Source organism: Schistocerca americana, chromosome 1 (assembly GCF_021461395.2).
Source record: "Schistocerca americana isolate TAMUIC-IGC-003095 chromosome 1, iqSchAmer2.1, whole genome shotgun sequence".
In the NCBI taxonomy this organism is placed as follows: Eukaryota; Metazoa; Arthropoda; class Insecta; order Orthoptera; family Acrididae; genus Schistocerca; species Schistocerca americana.
The window spans coordinates 177,524,385-177,545,520 of NC_060119.1; the positions used below are offsets into that span (position 1 = coordinate 177,524,385).

The following is a 21,136-nucleotide window of genomic DNA, read 5'->3' on the forward strand; positions in this document are numbered from 1 at the left end:
CATTAGGAAAGAGATGCGGTTAAAATATTTAAAATATAAACAGTATTGTTGTAGAGTATTATAGAAGGCACATCTAATCTGCCATATTCATACATGTACTTTCTCTCAAGCACACTAAATTCAAAACGATAATATAGTCTCGTGTAAAACTGTTGCGTGAAAAAAACATCAAAATGTTGGCCGGCCGGTGTGGCCGAGCGGTTCTAGGCGCTTCAGTCTGGAACCGCGTTACCGCTACGCTCGGAGGTTCGAATCCTGTCTCGGGCGTGGATGTGTGTGATGTCCTTAGGTTAGTTAGGTTTAAGTAGTTCTAAGTTCTAGGGGACTGAGACTTCAGATGTTAAGTCCCATAGTGCTCAGAACCATTTGAACCATCAAAATGTTGAAACAACAGGTTACTAAACAGTGACTGGCTGTCGTCTTTCGTAATTAATGGCCAAGCCATTGGACCTCTGAGCTATCCTCCCTGAATACACATTAAAAACCTCTAATACTTTAAGTAAAAGGTCGTACGAACCTTAATCTCAATGTCTTTGATGTAGAGCGCAGATCATTCGGTAATCCTATTGGTGTTTATTTGACGTGATATAAATGACACTCGATTGAAATATGCATACCATTATCTGTGATTCATCAAAGCCAGGCGCATCCTTTCCTTGGAGGAGCAAACCATATATCTTGAGGGTGTGTTCTGTTCGGAAACGTGTCGAGTGATTCCATTAGGTGCAAGAGATGGGACTGAGTAACGCCGTGGTCTTAAAATTGCTTCTGTCAGTCACCTAACGTTAGGATACCGACGTCAAAGAGAATGGATTTGGTAAAGTGTGAGTAATATGAATAAACTATACCGAATCGATAACAAACGTGTTTCGTTTGCTGTGATTTCCAAGTCCGTTTAGCGGAACGCTGATAGACGGCTTCAGTAGTATCTATGAGGTTTTCTGAACAATATTAATTATTATTTAGTGCGAGTTAAAGTTGTAGCTACTTAGTCTGCGAAAGCGGCTGCTTCATCTACTGGCAAACGGAAGAGATATCCATTTGAGCTAGACACTGAGACGCACGTTGGAGAGAGTTAGGTTCCTGGCGGTTTTTACTTGGCTTATTATTTACGATGTGGTGCCACGTGTGCCTTCATTGGATAAATGCATCGTCACAGTCGCAGACACGCAGCCAGAATACGGATGTTCTCCGCTTCTGCCGGCTGCAGGGCCCCTGCGTCCTCTCGCCATGACTCTTTCTTGAGCACTCGCATGCGTCTGCAATTTCTTACGCGCTGCTGCGCGGCCTGTAATTTATTCCCTAGAAGTTGCCGCAGTATTTCAGCGTCCCTGTCAAATTCGCCACACGTGCTAGTCCGCTCCTGCCCGGCGATAACGGCAGTTTAATCGACAATGCTGGCACAAGGGAGGCGCCGCAGTGTGCTGAAGGGAGCCCCACGCAAGTTGAATCTAAAGCTTCTCGCAATGGGAAACATTCACGTGGACTCCGAAAAGTGTTCTGTGAAACTCCTCAGTATTGCAGTTACGTACCTGAGAAAAATTAAGTGCGGATTGATTCACTAATTACTTTATGCAAACTTTGGGCAGGCGCCAAGACGACGGCGCACATGTTGTAAAGTAGTTTGCTCAACTGAACAGAGCCCTAGAATCTGAAGCATTCGAACTAGTCGAGACAAGAAATCGTCTTGTAAGCGAAGGTGTTTCTAACTGTCGAGCTACTACAAACAGATGGGCCATCTAAGTGGTATCGAGGTAGCGACGCAAGCTCGTGACGCAGCGATAGCAGGTTCTAGTCCCGCGAAGAAGGTTGCGTTATTGTGAGTGCAGTTTTAAAGATTCGAATATCTGTGTGATGATCTTAAAAGCAAATACATAACAACAGCTCAGTTTAATATGAGCTGTGTGCTTTCGGGAAGTGAGTGGGACTTTCAGTTTATAGCTAGCGAGTTACTTGTAAGTCTTACACGAAAATGTAAAAAAGGCAGATGAAAATAAAGTCTCTACTGCAAGCGTGTGACTGGCTTATTGGGCTCGCTATAGTACCAGAGTACAGCTTTTCGTCATCGCGGAACGAGGAAGGGGAGGGCGTGGGGCTCGTGGCCGTGGCCGTTTCTTACCCTAGGATAGTTCCCCGGTACTCATCAGACAGGAGGTTGAGAGGACCTGTTGCCGTCCCTGCCACAATCCTGGACTGAACACGGGACCTCCAGTGCCGGTGGCTAGTGCTCTGCCCATTGGACCACCGCCCCGACTGCATTCGAGGGCGTCCTGAAAAGTATTGGCTCCGACTGTTAAGGGCCCATTTTCTCAGGAACAGGTAGACATATCAAGTTCGCTATCAAATTTAAGCATTCGAATGTGTTTTGGAAACAGATGATGCCGGCCAGGATGGCCGAGCGGTTCTAGGCGCTACAGTCTGGAACCGCGAGACCGCTACGGTCGCAGGTTCGAATCCTGCCTCGGGCATGGATGTGTGTGATGTCCTTAGGTTAGTTAGGTTTAAGTAGTTCTAAGTTCTAGGGGAATGATGACCTCAGAAGTTAAGTCCTATAGTGCTGAGACCCATTTGATTTTTTTTTTTTTTTTTTTGAAGCAGATGAAAATCGGACGGGGCCAAGTCGGGCCTGTATGGAGAACAATCGATCACAGTGAGCCCAAGGCTTCCGGCTCTTGCAAATATCGCAGTGATCGTGTGTAGTCTAGCGTCATTACGCTGAAGGAGCGAGAGCTCGGTGTGTGGTCGAACTCTTCGAATTCGAAACTCATTTACAATACGCTGTTTCTCACTCACCGACTTAATTACGTTACTCACCGCCATGGTACACGTTACGGTAAAAACCCATCTAGCGGCAGATGCCTACAAATATGTAGACATGAAGAATAAAGATCTATAATGCTTATAAAGTTTGTTTTATCTAGAAAGCTTTAACAGTTTTCACATAACAACGTCCGAGGCATTATTTCTCAGCTCTCTCTCTCTCTCAAATGCATATGTAGAGTTTGTAAGGAAACATCGGAGACCTCCGATCTAACATCGAATTAAAATGTATGAAGACCACAACGACAACAACGACACCAACTACAACATCTACATACAATACAATGTGGTGCTCTATGTTATTATTTTTGTCTGTATAGACAATTTAGAATCGGTCTGGCCATAGATATTAACGAATTTATTTGACGGAAGAATTAAAAAGCCTCTAAATAGTTGTAAAGGGATTTGTTTTATTGTTACCCGATCAACATAATGATGCAGTTTCTTTCATATACTGTTTATTGCGGCTGAAATATATTTCCTAAACGTTAGTGACAAATTAAAACCGTGAGCCGCAGTGAAATTCGAACCGACCTACCAGTTCATTCTGTATTCCGATCCAGCAAACAATTTTGTCATAACTATTCCCGGACGTGAATGTTGCATCGAAACACTAAGCAATACTATGATACGTTACTCAATAGAATTATAAAACTCGATCTCATAAGAATATACGTTCATTGATCTTTTAATATTTTTCGACTTTTTGAGCTCTGGTCGTTTAAAGTTTAGTAGGGTTGTATCGGACATGAAACTGTAATTTGTAAAAAGGTTCAATTTGGGTCGTAAATGTATATAAACTTTTACTTGTCCATCAGCAAACGTAGGGTGTCAAACAGTCTGTGAAATTGTTCCTTGCTGAAACCTGCTGCTCGCTACAAACTTCTGGATTCAACTGTCCTCAGCCTTACATCTTCATGTCGTTTCAAAGTTCATAGTAAAAGTCTTTATCGACTGTCATTCGTATCTTATTGAACCAATGCTTTATTTTCAGTTGATCTGCATATTTGTACACTAAATTTAAGAAGTAATCTTTATTGAGAGGCGTAAGCTCATTTTAGCATTACCATACAATACTGTTTCCTTGTTCACCACTGAATTTTCTCGGAAGAAACGTATCATTTCCTAAAACAGGGTTTAAGGCCCGCTCTTTATTTTTTATTAAAGCTTTAAGTCACCTAATGTACTTCTTGGAATTGAATATTTCTCGGCTGCTTCCGTGGTTATCATTTCAAGAAGCCTGATTTTTTTCTATGACTTCTTCATGTCCCGATTTCTCCATCTTTCCCTATTAAATTAGAAAAAAACGTAAAATTTTATATTTTTACTCTGTCTCTTTTTCTGGAACAGCCTGGAATTCCTTTGTCCTATACAACTCGAACGTACCGCTATGGTAGTTAGCATTTCCTTTCTTATTACGAGGGCTATTCGGAAAGTAAGGAACGATAGGTCGCGAAATGGAAACCACGGTGAAAATCCAAACTGTTTTTTTTGCAGAGGTTAGCTGAACCTTCCAGCTACTTTTCTACACAGTCGCTGCTCAGACGTAAACATCTGTCGTAGCGTTGTACCCAATTTTCAATTCCCTCGTTATAGAAGACAGCCGCCAGGGCTTTTCGACGATTTTCCACTCTGGACTGCAGCTCGTTGTCTGTGTCAAAATATTGTCTTCATAGCCAGCGGTTCATTTGAGCAGAGATGAACCTCAGGGGTAGCCAATTACGGATTGTATTGTGGTTGATCAAACACTTCCCATCGAAAACGCTGCAGGAGCACCTTCATTGCCCCCGCAGAGTGCGGCCGAGAATTGTCGTGTAGAACAAACCGCATGACATTTATGTTATGTGGATTGCATAGCTTCAGGCGAAATCTTTCACCAGAACCTCACACTTGGCGGGAGACGATAATTTCTAGACATCTTTACATTCTCACTGTGAGCTCAGAACTGAAAAGAGCGACATGATGCGATCGACAGGCGTATTAGACACAGTGCCCAACGCATCTGTGCAAAGATTTTCACTGTATTTTCCATTTTGCGATCGATCGTTCCTTACTTTCCGAATAACCCTCGTACTTCGGTCAGAGATTGTCACGGACTACAACATAGATTAATTTCAGTTGCATCTGAATGTTCAATAAAAATGTATATTGTTCACAATCAAAACACAGCAATCTAAAGTTAAAATTCGGGAATCGAAAAATTTACTCTGAATAAATGTCTGAAATGTTGTTGTGATTCAAAATCGCGTGAGTGATCTTGCTTCTCCACAATACAATGGCTGACAGGTGCCGCCACTAACGCTAGAGTTCAGTCTCATCTATTGATCGACACAAGTCATTGTTCGACGCTAAACGACCTTCCGCGATAGGCTACTCCACTTCAGAGCAAATCGTGTTAGCACTATATTCCTATTACGAAGCGCTGCCTAAATTGCGTAACACACATCATAATTTATGGTATTTTTCTCTCTGGTTCTTTCCAAGGCTTACGCGCACCTTTCCCATCAGGAATGTAAGAAGCTGTAGCAATGGAAAGAGGCGATAGTACACACTGTTACCGAGTAAGGTGACACATTGCATAAGACACGGGTTCTGGTTTTTCGGGACAGGATTGAAAGCTCCATCCAGCCATCATAATTTTTCTGATTTCTCTAAGACCACCTCATCTGAGTGCTGGTATGGTTTATTCAGCAAGGTCACTGCCTTCTCTCCGCCACACAACTGTTCATTCGCGTTAGCGTGTTAGTAGTTCTTCTATAATCACCTGTTTACTAACAGAACACTGAATTGTAGCCTACCTTCCTTTCACACTTTCTAGAAAATTAGTGCCTGCCGTATTTGAATAGTGAAACTGAGTTTTTCCTTGTGTATAAGTGTTCAAACAATTTACGGGAAAGAACTGAAGTTGCACGGTACGGCTCGGCTGACAGAGAGAGAAAGAGAGAGAGAGAGAGAGAGACAGAGAGAGAGAGACGGAGAGAGAGACGGGACGTGTATTTGTGGAAATAACAGCAGTTGTTCAAGACATCGACCGTCAGCATTCCAGTAAGTGGTTTCAACCCTTCTCGTATTTGATCTATTATCTGGCAATGTATAATAAGCTGAAAGAAGTGTGCATCATCCCTTTCATGATCTTCGATGAAAATAGTTAAATTTTTCTCTCTCTATCTTCCTTCTCCTTCCCCCTTCCCTCCTTCGCTACTCTCGCAGTAATATCGTGGAACTTCACTATCGATTGTAGTCTTGCAAAAATGTTTGGTCGAGCGGAGTCCTTCAATGACAAAGTTATCATTGGGGCTTTCCGCTAGGGCCGTCTGTCACGTGCAGGAACAGCGATCTGCCTTCTAGAGCTCGTCGTAGGCTGAAGTTGAACCGGGTTTGGTACTGTTGAGAACTGGCAAGTCACCGGCGGAACACCAGTTTGGATTCGTCGTCACCCATTCCTGATGGTTCTTGCGTACTTTCAGGTTTCGTACGTTAATTGGTAAAAATGGAATCCTTGCAGGATCACTTTGTTTTCCGTCTGTTTCTCTAACCGACTCTTACTGATCCTTTTTCTCAGGAACGGGTAGACATATCAAGTTGACGTTGATGTCACATACTAAGGTGTACGGTGCCGTTGAGGTGGGAAAAAAAGTAAACTTCCAAGTCAATGCAATCAAAAGACACCACCATTTGTGTCAAGTATTTTGATACTCGTAAATTCGCTCATCAAAATCTATAGGAAACTTCGTGTTGACCTAGAGTCATAAAATTTGGCAATAAGCAAAGCTTTACAGTACAAAAAAATCCGGAAATTGTTATTTTGTAATTATATCAGATCAAACTCTTGGAATTCCCTAGACCGGTATCTTGCCAGTATCTACACTGATGGCAAACAAAAATCGTCGTGGTTCTCGGTTCCCTGGATGGATGAACTACTTATACACATAATTAAGTCTGCATGGAGCCTTCACAGCGCTGGTCTTACTCGTGCTTGGCCAATTATTTATTTGATCCTGATTCTTAATCGCGTATTATATGGCATAATTGGCAGCAGCTTGTTGGTATTTGCAGGTGTTCCTTCACGCAAATGTGGTTCGTTGATGCGTAGTTTGGCATGTTTTCTCTTTCTTTGTAGATCTTCCCGTGCTAGGAATTTTCAAGTTACCATGTGCTTAACTGAGAGCGAGAGAGAGAGAGAGAGAGAGAGAGAGAGAGAGCGAGAGAGCGAGGAAGAGAGAGAATTTGTCTACTATCCTCTCCCACTGTCCTATTATCCAAAGCTTACTGAGACATTCTCTCTTAATTCGAAACGTATCAGTCTCTTTTGCTATAAAGCTATATCGATTGTAGTTTCTTTATTTAGTGATAATGGCGAACCCAATGGCCAATGGTAATGCGGAACCTCGCTCAGTTCTTGTATAATTATTTTCGTAACTTACATTTGACCTTGTGGAAGCATTTTAGTTTTAGTCAGACTGATGTTCATTGCATATAAACGTAAGCTTCCGTGGTTGTTGTCACAGTCAATAAAATTCTTCTGGGTTTGAGTCCGCACTGTCATCTGTAAAATTCCGACGTTTCGGCGACTGTTGCAAGGCGCCTTGTTCAGGGTGTAGCAATACACGGCCGGAGCATGGACGCTTTGAAGAAGGAGCTCCACAGAGCATGATATGCAAGAGAAAAAATGTAAAATATAACTTTCGGGTCTTGTGTAAATAACAAGGGAACCTCCCCATCGCACCCCCCTCAGATTTAGTTATAAGTTGGCACAGTGGACAGGCCATGAAGAACTGAACACAGATCAATCGAGAAAACAGGAAGAAGTTGTGTGGAACTATGAAAAAAATAAGCAAAATATACAAACTGAGTAGTCCATGCCCAAGATAGGCAACATCACAAGAGATTGTGAGCACAGGAGAGCCGTGGTCCCGTGGTTAGCGTGAGCAGCTGCGGAACAAGAGGTCCTTGGTTCAAATCTTCCCTCGAGTCAAAAGCTTAATTTTTTTTTCAGACAACTATCAAAGTTCAGGCACTCACACATAATCAACTTCGCTCTCCAAAATTGTTCAGATTCGCTTGGACATATGCAGGATTTGACGGTCTTCACACGGAAAAATTTGAAAACGTTAAAAACATATGTTTTGAGAGAGCACAGGTAAAACTGTTGCATTCATTTGTTGCAGTTTACGTGACAAACTCTTACGTTTTCATCACTATTTTGGGAGTGATTATCACATGCACAAGAAAACCTAAATCGGGCAAGATAGAAGAATCTTTTTACCCAATCGCCAAGTGTACAAGTTAGGTGGGTCGACAACATATTCCTGTCATGAGACGCACGTGCCGTCACCAGTGTCGTATAGAATCTATCAGACGTGTTTTCCTGTGGAGGAATCGGTTGACCTATGACCCTGCGATCAAATGCTTTCGATTCCCATTGGAGAGGCACGTCCTTTCGTCTACTAACCGCACGGTTTTGCGGTGCGGTCGCAAAACACAGACACTAAACTTATTACAGTCAACAGAGACATCAATGAACGAACGGACAGATCATAACTTTGCGAAAAGAAAGATAGAAAAATTTTTCACTCAAGGGAAGACTTGAACCAAGGACCTCTCGTACCGCAGTTGCTCACGCTATCCAAGGGACCACGGCACTTCTGAGCTCAGAATGTTCTGTGATGCCTATCATGGTCATGGACTACTGAGTTTGTATATTTTGCTTATTTTTTTCATAGTTCCACACAACTTCTACCTGTTTTTTTGCTCTGTGTTCAGTTTTTCAAGGCCTATCCACTGTGCCAACTTATAACTAAATCTGAGGGGGGTTGCGATGGGGAGGTTCCCTTGTAAGAAGGTCCATTGCTCGACGTTTAATCTCGTCGTTAGCCTTTCTCAAACAAGAGAATTTCAACCTAATGTCCTCACGTCGAAACACTGGTATCGTTGGAATTCGTTGGAAAGACTGAAGATTTGTTCAAACAGTTAGTAGAAATCGAAGACCGCCTGCTCCTGCCCGGTGAGTGACGGCACCTCCGCCCCTGGCTGGCGGCGCAGTCGGGATCCGATTTCAATCGAACGGCGGCGGCAAACAGCCGCGAGCAGCCCGGCACGTCGCGGCGCTGCCATGGGCAAATATTGCCGCCGCCCCTGCAAACACGCCGACACCTCCCATTGTACGCCGCCTAATGTCATTAAGTATTGAAGGCATTTTATTCCTCCTTTTTTCGCCGCGTTTCCTCTCCCTCTGTGCTCCGGCCGCAGAGAAGAATTCATTTATTGACACGAAATGTCTCTCAGGAATCCTTTACCCTTCCCGTGCTCCCTGAGCTGCTTCCAAATAACATTAAGCGATCAGGGGAAAAGTAAAATACCGCCAGCAAGGGCTGAATAAATCTCTGAGAATCTTTAAGTAGCTTGAATATAAACCGATTCTGTTTGTGAAAACTGTCCCGGGGATGCTCCCCGACCCAGTCGCTCTAAACGCAACGGCGCGTTCTCATTAAGGCCAAGACGGAAAAGTAACCATTTACAGATACGTCTTCTGGGGAAAAAATCCACTGTAACGAGGAGACACTCTCCCCCATTCTGTGCAAGACAAAGCATGGAAATGAGAGAGAGTATTGCCATTCTGCACTTGGAGCACTGGCATTCATTTCTTCACGTGTGTCAAGAAAAATTAGGTAGATCTCTGAAAAAGTGTTCCCTGGTTAGTTTTTTTTCATAAAAACTTGTAACCAAGTCTCATTGGATTGCATAATTTCACGTCTAACATATTTTACTGTCAGATAGGGTAGGTATCTATGAAAAGATAATTTACACGACAAGTGTCATAAAATTTAATTGTCCGTTGATTGATTTACTGTGAGACATGTTAAATATTAGGCTGGTGCGTATTATTCTTTCATTTGGACCTTCTCAACATCCTCTCCACTGGTAATTGCCATATACATAACGAATTTATGTCATTTATAGCATGATAAACAGCAGAAACATGTATATAATCATTCTTATTACTTTAAAGTGTCAAAAATCTTACATTTACTGGCTAGACGGTGTAATGACGTCTTCACCACAGGAATAAGAGCCTCCGTCACGTTTAAGGTTGCGATTCGTAGTAAGAAAGCTATAGAGTCTTCCTATTGCTCCCGTCCATCCGTTTAATGGTCCACTTGTAAACGGAAGAATAGTCAGAAAGAAATATTTTGGACTTGCTATTCTACCAGTATGACAAAGAATGTTTGTTGAAAGTTGTGGATAGGAAATCGCACGCTACGGAGACTACCTACGATACAACAGGTGCCTGCAACATAAAGGCTTTGCAAGAATTCAGAGTGACTGATAACAAGAAACAGTTTGTTTTGAGATTAGTTTGTGGACTTCAATAACTACCAACTAATCATGGAATCATATTCATTATAACATAAATGTGGCCCAGCAGTCCTAACATACAATTTTCCTTTTCTGGAGAATCGTTTATCTGGGAATCTAAACCTGCGTTCGGCGAATCGTTGAGCATGAAATTTGCGAAAATACGGTTAATTCTACCCATTAATGTCGTGATATTAATTTGTCCCACGATTGGCTGGGGATGTAATCCAACACAGATGCGAAAGTTGTACGTTCTGCCGTCGAATACCGGCTTTGCTAGAGGACTAAGCTGACTGCATGATAATCTCCATCCAGTGGTCACCATGAGACAGTGGGCTTCTTCCTTTGTGATACGTGAGTGCGCATGGACACGTACCACGTATATGTCAGGAGTTGATGGAGTAGCAAACAGTAAAATAAACACTAAAATCACAGTTTTCAGCTGTAGTGGCTAGACAGCGACACCTGGGATGAGCTGTCAAGGTTGCCTGGATGCTTTTGATGGTCGTACTCAACACTTTATGTGACGAAAGTAAACATATTGACGTTGTCCCGGCAGTTTGAGCATGAGAAAAGGTTTCATTACACATAAAGCAGTAGGTATCTCACCATCTGTAATGAAATCAGAAATCTGAGTCATTTCATGTTCTCTGCATATATGTCCCTATAAACTTCACAGCATCTCCTCCCGCGCAAACGTCTGGTGTGAAGTTTAACACTCAAGAAAGCCAGCTTTAAATCTTCGACTCTGTTACGTTTTTTGCGTCATTCTGTATTTACTATGCTACTGATTACTGAGTGGCATTAGAATATACACTGACGGAAAAAATTACAACACCAAAAGATGATTAATGCAGAGTAATAAAATTTCGAGAATTCATTTATGTAGCTGACATAATTAAGTTATTAACATAGCAAGATACATGCCAACCATCTTTCGAATATGTCGCACAAGTCCTTCTTGATGTTGCGATTTTTTTTCCGTCAGCGTATTATCAGTAAATGTCTGAGGAAAATTTCTTCTTGAAATTTATTTAAAAGTAACTTTGTTTGCGAAAAAGGTAGTGTAAGGAATGGACTTCCTCATTACTATCCTTCAAAAATAGGAATTTAAGATCTGTTTTACCCGTTGAACCCATTTTTCGGTTGAGTTTTGTGGCTGACTTCACATCTTCTTAGAGAAAAAAATCATATATCTTTTCGATGTATACAGAAATTGTTGTTTTGGGCGGTAAATAGTGAAGAGGGCTGAAGGTCTCTTTCGCTGACATAGTATTATTGCTGGTGTAAAACTATATTAATTTTAAAACCTGAGTTCTGTCGATGTTTCCCGAGAGGATTTGCATGCATGTGTAAAAAGAAATACTTACACTATAAGTTGAAATTTCTTACTCAACTCCCTGAACTTCATTTGTCAAGACAGCTAAGAGATTAACGTTGAATCTGGAGGACGATGTAACTTCTAGAGGTGCAAGACACATTAGACACGACACTTACTTCGATAAGAAGTTGGAAACCGAAAACCCAGAAATTTTTGCCAGTAGCTAATACTTGTTCACAAAGCCATCATCAGCGACCTATATCTCCTAATGGACGATTGAAGTAACACCACGCTGGGATTTTCTTTGATGACTCAGGAGTGCATTGCGAGAGCCCACTTGGCACACAAGGGGGGGGGGGGGGTGAAAGTGTATACAACACGACATAACGACGGATATAAATTTGTAGTCCTGTCAAACCAAGTATCAGGAATTTCAGGGGTTCGTATCAATTTGGTGGAGGAGAGTGATAGAAATTTCTGGTAGTATATGTAACAGCCAGCAGCGTTCTGAAGATTGCGCCTAAAGAGGAAAGCTGAACCACAGAGCAATATGTCTGTTTCTAGTTTTCAGGTTCCGGAAATGAGAGGGACGTGAGAGCCTTAAAATCCCGTCAATGTATATGCGAGAAGTACGTTCGCACGCAAGAAGCAGTGAGTATAGAAGTGGGAAATTAGTGTTTGGATAAAAATAAACTAGTCCGTCACAAACTGTAACGGTGCTTGAGAACTGCAGAGATAAAAGGAGGAGAAGGTGTATGCTAGAAGACGAACGGTTTTTGAGGAAATAAACTGGAAACAATGTAAGATCTGTAAATGTTCAAATGTGTGTGAATTCCTAAGGAACCAGACTGCTTTGGTCATCGGTCCCTAGACTTACACACTACCTAAAATAACTTAAACTAACCTATGCTAAGAACAACACACACACCCATGGCCGAGGGAGGACTCGAACCTTCGGCGGGAGGGGCCGCGTAGTCCGTGACATGACGCCTCAAACGGAGCGGCCACTATGAGCAGTTAAGATTTGTAGTATAATGACGTAAATGAGGACAAATTCCCGAGTGACTGGTAGAATTTTTCCACTGAAGGGAAGAATAACGTGAAAGCAATGCAAAGCTGGAATGAATGTTATGTATTTCTTGGTGTGTGGAAAGCGAGAAGATAACTGTATTTGTTTCAGAGGCATAAACACAGGAACACACAGACCAATTAAAACTCCGTACGAGGACCGGGACTCGAAACCTTTCGTGGGCAATGCTCTTACCAATAACTATCCAGGTATGACTCGGACCTACCCTCAAGGCCTCACTTCCGCCAGAACCTCTCTCCTACTTCCCAAATTTCAGATAAACACTCTGAAAAATAGAATACACAACTCAGCGAATACACTGCACTGTAAGCTGGGCTGTAGTGCACTGTAAATACTTTTTTGCAGATTTTAGTGGTAAATAAAAACATCGATCTCGAACAGGTGTCGCACTGACCGCGGATGGAAGCGTGTCCCCTCGCTTCATGAGCGCCGCGACTGATGCAGACGGCCCGTATCCTGTGAGTGACAGGCGGGCTCCCCTCGCTGCGCGCCCGTCCAGCCGAGGCTGATGACCACGCGGGAGCCTTCATCCCTCGGCTGCGCCGCCGCCGCCCTCGCCATCGGTGGCCCGGAGCTAATAAGACGGCGGCCGTGTATCCCGCAGAATCCCAATCAGGGCCGCCGAGTTAAGGCGACGCGCGCCGCATCGCAAGTCGCTGGCGACGGCGACACTCTGGAAATGAGATCCTTGCCTCCCCCTCCTCCCCCCCACCCCAACCTCCACCCACTCCGCCTGTTTGTCCCGGGGGCTAATTTTAAAACCGCGGCCCCTGCGCCGCGGATTAATAATTCCTCGGCGACGGCGGCGCCACCGCCGCGGCAAGGAATGCGCCGCCCACGGCCGGATGACTGGCGCTCACCCCACCCCCTTCCCGGCGCTACATCGCCCGCTCGGCCCCGTATTGTTCCGCCAAGTCTCCCCACGGATGCGCGCCTCCTAGTAAGCCTTTCTGTATCTCCCTCTTTCCCTCCTCCATTGCCCCGTGCTCTGCCATCCGTGTCTGCACCGACGTTTATTCCCTTAGACGCGGCGCAGCTACTTCGTCAAAGCGGTTTCTGGGACGGCTCGTCCGCGTGGGAGTAATGACATTCTTTACGCGGCCCGACTGGGCAAGTAGATTAGTGCCTGCAACCGTAGAAATGCGTCGTTCCACCCTGCTAGAACAAGGCACGGGCGCCGCTGCTTTCCGGCTCAACCTGAACTGGAGCCAAAAGTTTTTCTGCGAATCGTCTGGGGGCATTTACAAAGGACTTCTCAAATACTGCTGTAGTGGTGACAGGAAAGTTGTGAGTCATGTAAATGAATTGCACGCATAGATTAAAATACCTGAAGTTTAAGCTCTGTCTTTATTTACCCTACACCTCACAGTTATGTACCTCTGGACGTACTGTGCTCAGGAAACGTGATATCCCAGACTGTTGAAGATGAACAAAATTTAAGTAACATGCCCCATAGAATATTGTTATTACATACTGTATTGATCTGGAACGAGTTAGTTAACAACCTCTGTTCTTTAATTCAGTTTTAAACAAAGGCAGGAAATTATTTAGCCTTATTAACAAGCTTTCATGCTTTATTTCCTGCAGTTTTATGAGTAAAAAAAGTTATCCGCAGAATGAGAACAATTGTCGAGGCAAAATCTTTTCTCCTTGATTTTAAAAGGTACGATATTATTTGTCAAATAATTTACATCGCTGGAATGAGACAGCAAATTTTGAAAAACGTATTAAATCCAACTCAGGTTTAATAAAATGTAGTGTACAATATTTTTTGTGGAACATGGTAATTATTGATGTTAATATTTTTTGAACTTTAATGGATTATGTAAAAGTACTTTTATTGGTGTATATTCGTCCTCTACGAATACAGAACTTTTGTAAATAGATGTCTACAGCACGAGCCGCAGATCACTATTCAGTGAGTTCACGAGCTTCTACTTAGGACATTTGCAGGAATGCTTTCGTTTTTGTTCGTATAAAATGTACATTCTTAAAATGCCCCGATTCATCTTAGTGAAAATGCAGAGAAATATTTACATGTTAATCTTATTACTTGAGTTTGACACGTCTGTGCAATTTTCGAGAATGTCTTACTGTACAGAAACAGACACGTAAGCCACGACGTTACGGACGGAATTGGTAGAAGATTCTATCGGTCATATATAGATCATGTTCGCACTTCAAAGAGAAGCAGATTCTGAAGTGATGGTGACTTTAGAAATAATAATGGCCTAGATAAAAGTGTTTCCCTGTTTATTGGAATTTCATGAGAAATATCTTTTTCTTGTTGGCTATCACCTACAAGTTGACGTCAAGCGCACTACGCCGCTCAGAACTGTTCTGTATGTGAGAAATTGTTTCGATTTGTCTCTATCAACGATTTTTCCAAGAGCAGTTGAAATTTCGAGACTGTCTCATAACAGTCTACACGTTTTATTTGGAATACAGATATGGGAAGTTGTTGTTTCCATTTCGTCAGTGTGTTTTACCATAATCCAAAGGTAGACTTTACTGCATAAACATTCTTATCCTTGCTTTCTAAGGATGGTGAATTCGAATGTGATTTCTATCTGTATTTCTTATAACGAATTATATCTTCTGTGTTTATCATGTCTGCGCAGTCTGTTTTCCCCCGTTAAATGTTTCAGGCGAAATCAAAAAGGAGAAAGGAAGGAAGATTAAGCTCAGATCGGACAGAGGAAATAAGGATAATGGAACCATCCCGGCATTAATCTTGTTCGATTTAGGGACCCTAAGGGAAATCTAAATCAGGGTGGCCCGATGGGGCGCCAACACTGCTCCTTCCAAGCTGGCTGCTGCTGCGACGACCTTGCTGTGTGAGAAAAATGAAGCAAGGAGAGGTTAGTGTTTAACTGTCCACCGATTTCGATGAAGTTACTGCGTCAGCAGGATGAGGACGCATAAGAATAACGGCGTGACGTTGTTTAACGAACCTTACTGACGAATGTCTGGAACGGTTTACTGCAGTCCTTGGAAAGCTAATTTAGGATGAACAGACGGATACCTGAATCGCGCTTCTTCATAATACGCGTCATATGCCCACGTAAAATTCTCGCCCAGATTCTGAGCTAGATCATGAGACAAGCTTTGGAGTGAAATAAGGGGTGTCGGCGACGATATTCCGCCAACCAGATTCCACAGGATCTTTCTCAGGTGCTGATCCAGAATGGTAGTTCTGTATGGTTCAAAATCGGTCTGAGCACTATGGGACTTCTAAGGTCATCAGCTCCTAGAATTTAGAACTGCTTAAACTAACTAACCTAAGGACATCACAGACATCCATGCCCGAGGCATGAATCGAACCTGCGACCGCAGCGGTCGCGCGGTTCCAGACTGTAGCGCCTAGAACCGCTCGGCCACACTGGCCGGCGTAGTTCTGCATGAAAAGGCACTTTACGGAAGAATAACTTACTTTATAACTGTCACAAATGGTGGCCACATGTATCTCTTCCATTAGAAAGTATCGCGTGTCGCATAGTTTGACTTTATTTTCTGCTATTCGCTCCATCTTCTCATTGTATTGCTTCCTTAACCTTCACTTTTATTTATTCACCACTATCAATTTATGTACATTTAAGGTGGGGATGGGGGGAGGGGGAGAAAGGAAAAGAAAGGATTGGAAAGGACTGGAGAGGAAAGGAACTGATGAGGTCAGCTGCACATAGACTTTATACAGAATCAGCGGCGACGAGTGGAAATTTGTGACGGAGCAGGTCTCGAACCCGGGGACTCCAGGTATATTAACAATTGCGCCGGACACAAATGCGCGGACTGTCTCGGCGCTCTCCATGACCGACTCACATTCCCACCTGGCGCCCCCTACCCGCAGCCCTTCCATACTCGCTAATTTTAGATTCCCTCTGGAGGTCGATTGATTTTGTACATCGGCACTGAAGGTGGTGGATTAATTGCCTGTCGGGGCCAATAAGGTATGTGAGAGATCTGAAAGAACTGACGTCACGCGTTTATATAACTCGGTTTCATAAAATTATGTCTGTCAACACTTCTTTTCCGTCAGTTAGATTCCTCTGGGTTTGAATCCCATCTGGGCAACACTGTTCAACTCAGTAATAAATCCAGCTTTAAAAATATTCTCAGGGTGTTGTGTGATGTCCTTAGGTTGGTTAGGTTTAAGTAGTTCTAAGTTCTAGGGGACTGATGACCTCAGGTGTTAAGTCCCATAATGCTCAGAGCCATTTGAACCATTTTTGAAAAATATTCTGAAATGCCCCTATTAGTATCTCATGCTGTGTTCCACTTTGTTTCACTGACGTGATCTCACGAACATTAGTTCGACGAACATTTCTGCAACGAGCATCGTCTCTCTCGACGCCGCAGGCTCGCAGCAGAGGACGCGCGCCGTCGGGCCTGGTGCAGCGCCAGCGCCTGGGTGGGGATTTCTTGATCGGAGCGCTAAGCGGTGGGATTAAGGCGGACTGCGCTCCGCGTGACTACCGCCTTATTGATCTGATCCCCCGGCCGCACGGCTGCACTCCCCCCAAGCGGGAATGAGGAGGCGCGCGCTTTAAACACCAGCCCGCAAATCCGGTCCCGCAGTTTCTTGATTTATCGCCTGCCGTTTGAGGTGTTGTTGCAAGCCACTCCGATACTAATTAAAACTCGGAATTAAAGTAAATACGGGCGTCTCTATCTGGCGGAGAGCCGCCGCCGGCAGTTCGGTTTCCTTGCTTCACCGCTCCGCTCCTCTCCTCTCCTCGCCTCGCCCGGCGTCCCGGGAAGGCAGAATAATTTACAGCACACACAGCGGAGATGATGCTAGGCGGGCACCGGCGGCTTCAAAGAAAGCGCCGCGACTCCTCCGATCCGCACTTCTACTGCTGGCTTTGCCCACGCCTTTCCTTGAGAGCTCTTCTGAGAGTTCCCCCCTCAACTGTAGTAGACTTTATCCGTTATAGTACGTGAACTGTTCTAACACTCCAAGCGCGGCAAAAATGTAGGGATACAGAAAGAGTAACATCTATGTCTCACAGCTCCCTTATTAAGTTTCAAACTATGGAAATATTTCACTACGTCTTACAACACCAGTCTACTGTTTTATCTGCTTTTCGTTTTGAAGCATAGATTGTTACTGGTTACTCATCGCTTTGCGTTGACTCTGAAAGTATTCTTTAAGAAGGCCATAGCTGATACCTTCAGCCGTATTATCCTTCTGGGCGTGCTGCTTGCTACCTGTGGATGATCTCGCCTTTAACCGCCGATTAGACACTATCACAGTACATAATGTAATTGTTTTATATTCCAGTAGTGTCGCTCGGCGGCTAAGTCGATAAATGTCAGACACATTAATACACAGGTTCGTGGTTAATTCCTCAGTTCGTTCTTTTTTTCTATCCGTTATCACACCATTCACTCTGGCACTGATTTCGCGATGTGAAAAACGCCACGTTATCCCATATTACATAGCCACGTCATTCCGTAAGTCCTTCTATAAGCGCCGGGCGTAGTGGCCTAGTGGTTCTAGGCGCTACAGTCTGGAACCGCGAGACCGCTACGGTCACAGGTTCGAATCCTGCCTCAGGCATGGATGTGTGTGATGTCCTTAGGTTAGTTAGGTTCAAGTATTTCTAAGTTCTAGGGGGCTGATGACCTCAGAAGTTAAGTCCCATAGTGCTCAGAGCCATTTGAACCAATCTTTCTATAAGCGTCTTGGACAATTAGTTCAAATTGCAAGTTATGGTAAAGGAGAACCTAATGCAGTCCAAAAATCAGCAATAAGCAAACTGGAACGAACAACTGCGAAGTTGCGGACTTCAAGACAACAAGAGAATACTCAAGGAGACCCTAAAGGTATTCCACTGCCGTTCTTCAGAGGTCAATAGGACTACGCCTGTAAGGCGCGTGCAGTGTTCATACTAACCATGGGGTTCAGAACAACTTTACCTGCATACCGGCACGATAATACCTCTGCAGCTACGAGTATAAATACCAAAATTCTCGTTCTTTCAGATTTTTTCTTTTAATGCCCAACGACTTCGCGTTACGAGTATTTCTGCGATTACTTATCATTCATGTATAGTTCTTTCTAATTCATTTAGAAAAGCGATGGTTCATTATAATGATATCTTTACACTTAGTTTATAACTTTTACAACATCTTCACAGCAAGGCCGCAGAACATTACATTATAGGTTATTTTGCAACTGAAATGTAATCATTAAAATTATTTTATGGAGAAGTGTTAGCCGTAAGAAGATAGAAAAGTTTACAAGTTCGACAGTAAAGAGTACAACAGGAAAATCTAAACGTTACTGCTCACGACTTACACAGTTTAATGCAGCTTATACAGAAATAATGTTTTCAATAAGTTAATTGGTACACTGGTCTAACAATTGTGTATAAACATCCGCGAAGTCCTCCGATCTTTGTATGCAACAAGTACAATGAAGCTTTAATCATAAGTACGATTTTCCCCTTCAGATCCTGCTATTTTATCAAAGTAATGTAATCACAACTTCACTAACTTCATTAATAATGAAGAAATTTCAAATTTTGACAAAACGGTGTGTGTGCGAGCGACCACATGCCCTCCACGACGACCTTATTAAGGGTGCAATAATCAAGAAGGCGAATATCAAAGCAAGGGCGGCAACGTTCAGAGTACAATCGCAATTCCACAGTTAGCCGCAGAGGATAGAGCGGATAGGTGGAAAGAGCACTGTGAAGGTCTCTAGGAGAAACAGAACTTTGCAATGACGTGATAGAAGAAATAGAATACGGGATCCAGTATTTAGCAAAGCTTTGAAAGATTTTATATCAAATAACGCAAAAGGATGATATTACTTTGGAATTTCTAGACCATTGGGAAAAGTGCCAACTAAACAAATATTCAAGCTGGTTCGTAGAATCTGTATGTAATTCACACAGTTCCGAAGATAACAAGAACAGATAATTAGAAGACCTATCACATAATGAGCTTAACAGTCAATGCACCCAAGTTGCTGACAAGAGTAATATACGGAAGGGTGGAAAGGAATATTATCTGTTAGATGACGATCAGTTTGGCTTGCGTAAGGTACAGGCAGCGGAGAAGCCGTTCTGAAGCACCGAGCAATAATGAAAGCAAGACTTACGGGAACTTACGAAAATACAGTAAAAATTTCAGCCATTTGCTGTGCATAACCGTTCTGGAATCCACGGCTGGATTTTGGTGCCCAAGAACCATGTTTCTGGGGTGTTTCTCGGTAACATATAAAGATTTTAGGAAACGGAAAGATGAGATTTCTAGATGAACGCTTAGATAAACTGCCATTAAAATTTGAGATATTTGCTCCTACTTTTTATTGTGTAGGTTTCGCCTCAGATCGGATCTTATGGGCGTATTTTTCCTGTTCAAAGAGGGAACTTTGAACGTTTGTATCTCGTAAAACGGAGTAAGATTTTCACTCTGCAGCGGAGTGTCCGCTGATATGAAACTTTCTGGCAGATTAAAACTGTGTGCCGGATCGAGACTCGAACTTTGCCTTTCGCGGGCAATGCTCTACCATCTGAGCTACCCAAGCACGACTCACGCCCCGTCCTCACAGCTTTAATTCTGCCGCTACCTCATCTCCTACCTTCCAAACTTTACAGAAGCTCTCCTGCGTAGGAGAAGTTTGGAAGTTAGGAGATGAGGTTCTGGCAGAAGTAAAACTGTGAGGACGGGGCGTGAATCGTGCTTGGGTACCTCGAATGGTAGAGCACTTGCCCGCGAAAGGCAAAGGCCCCGAGTTCGAGTCTCGGTCCGGCACACAGTTTTAATCTGCCAGGAAGTTTCACTTCAGGGAATATTTTCCACGGTAAGAGGAAGCAGTAGAGGGTAAAACTGTAGTCGAAGACGGATTTGAATACATCCAACAAATAAGTGAGGATGTAGGATACAAGTGCTGCTCAGAGATGAAGAGATTGTTGTCAGGAGACTGATGTAAAAAAAAGAAAGACAAAGTTTTTTCTGTCACCTTCCATATGTAAAAACTTGCGGGAGAATTACGCACATCCATTATTAATAGCAACAAGTGCCGCTAAAGCTTTTAAACACGCCGAAGACTAGGTGTGAGTCTTAAAAGTCGCAGGAAACACGAGAACGTGAGACGAAGTGTAAAGCGCATCTGGTTGAAGCTTAACGGCTGCCCTTATTTCAAGTTTCGCGTCAGTCAGCAAGCAGTTTTCAGTCTGGAAATTTCTTGACGTGTCCTGACGTGGACAGGCAAGGACGAGGGCAGTAGCAGGGCATAGTGCATCCAGCGTACGTCCTGGAGGAGATGACTGAGGTAATCCCTTTCCTCAGCGGCAGGCCATGAAACATGTACGTGGTGAGCGTCCCGCGCCGGTAATGCGCTCCTGTCCCAGCGGGCCGACACCGGAAAGCACGCGACGCTCTGGCGCTCTGCACTACGCAGTCCGAAAAAGGACGCCGTGGGACCAGTGCGTAACGTCTGTAGCAAAACGACGAGATTACAGTCCTGTAAAACTGTTATGTGCTCACGTTACTATAGCAGTATGCGTCGATGACTAGTACATTGTATAGATTGT

The 21,136-nt window shown here is 43.5% G+C and overlaps 1 protein-coding gene across 1 annotated transcript in view; it reads right to left on the bottom strand.

The window, feature by feature from the left end:
• LOC124614060 (WAS/WASL-interacting protein family member 3-like) overlaps positions 1-21,136 on the bottom strand; it is a 47,660-nt gene that overhangs the window by 15,951 nt on the left and 10,573 nt on the right. The gene's annotated exons all lie outside the window — the stretch shown is intronic.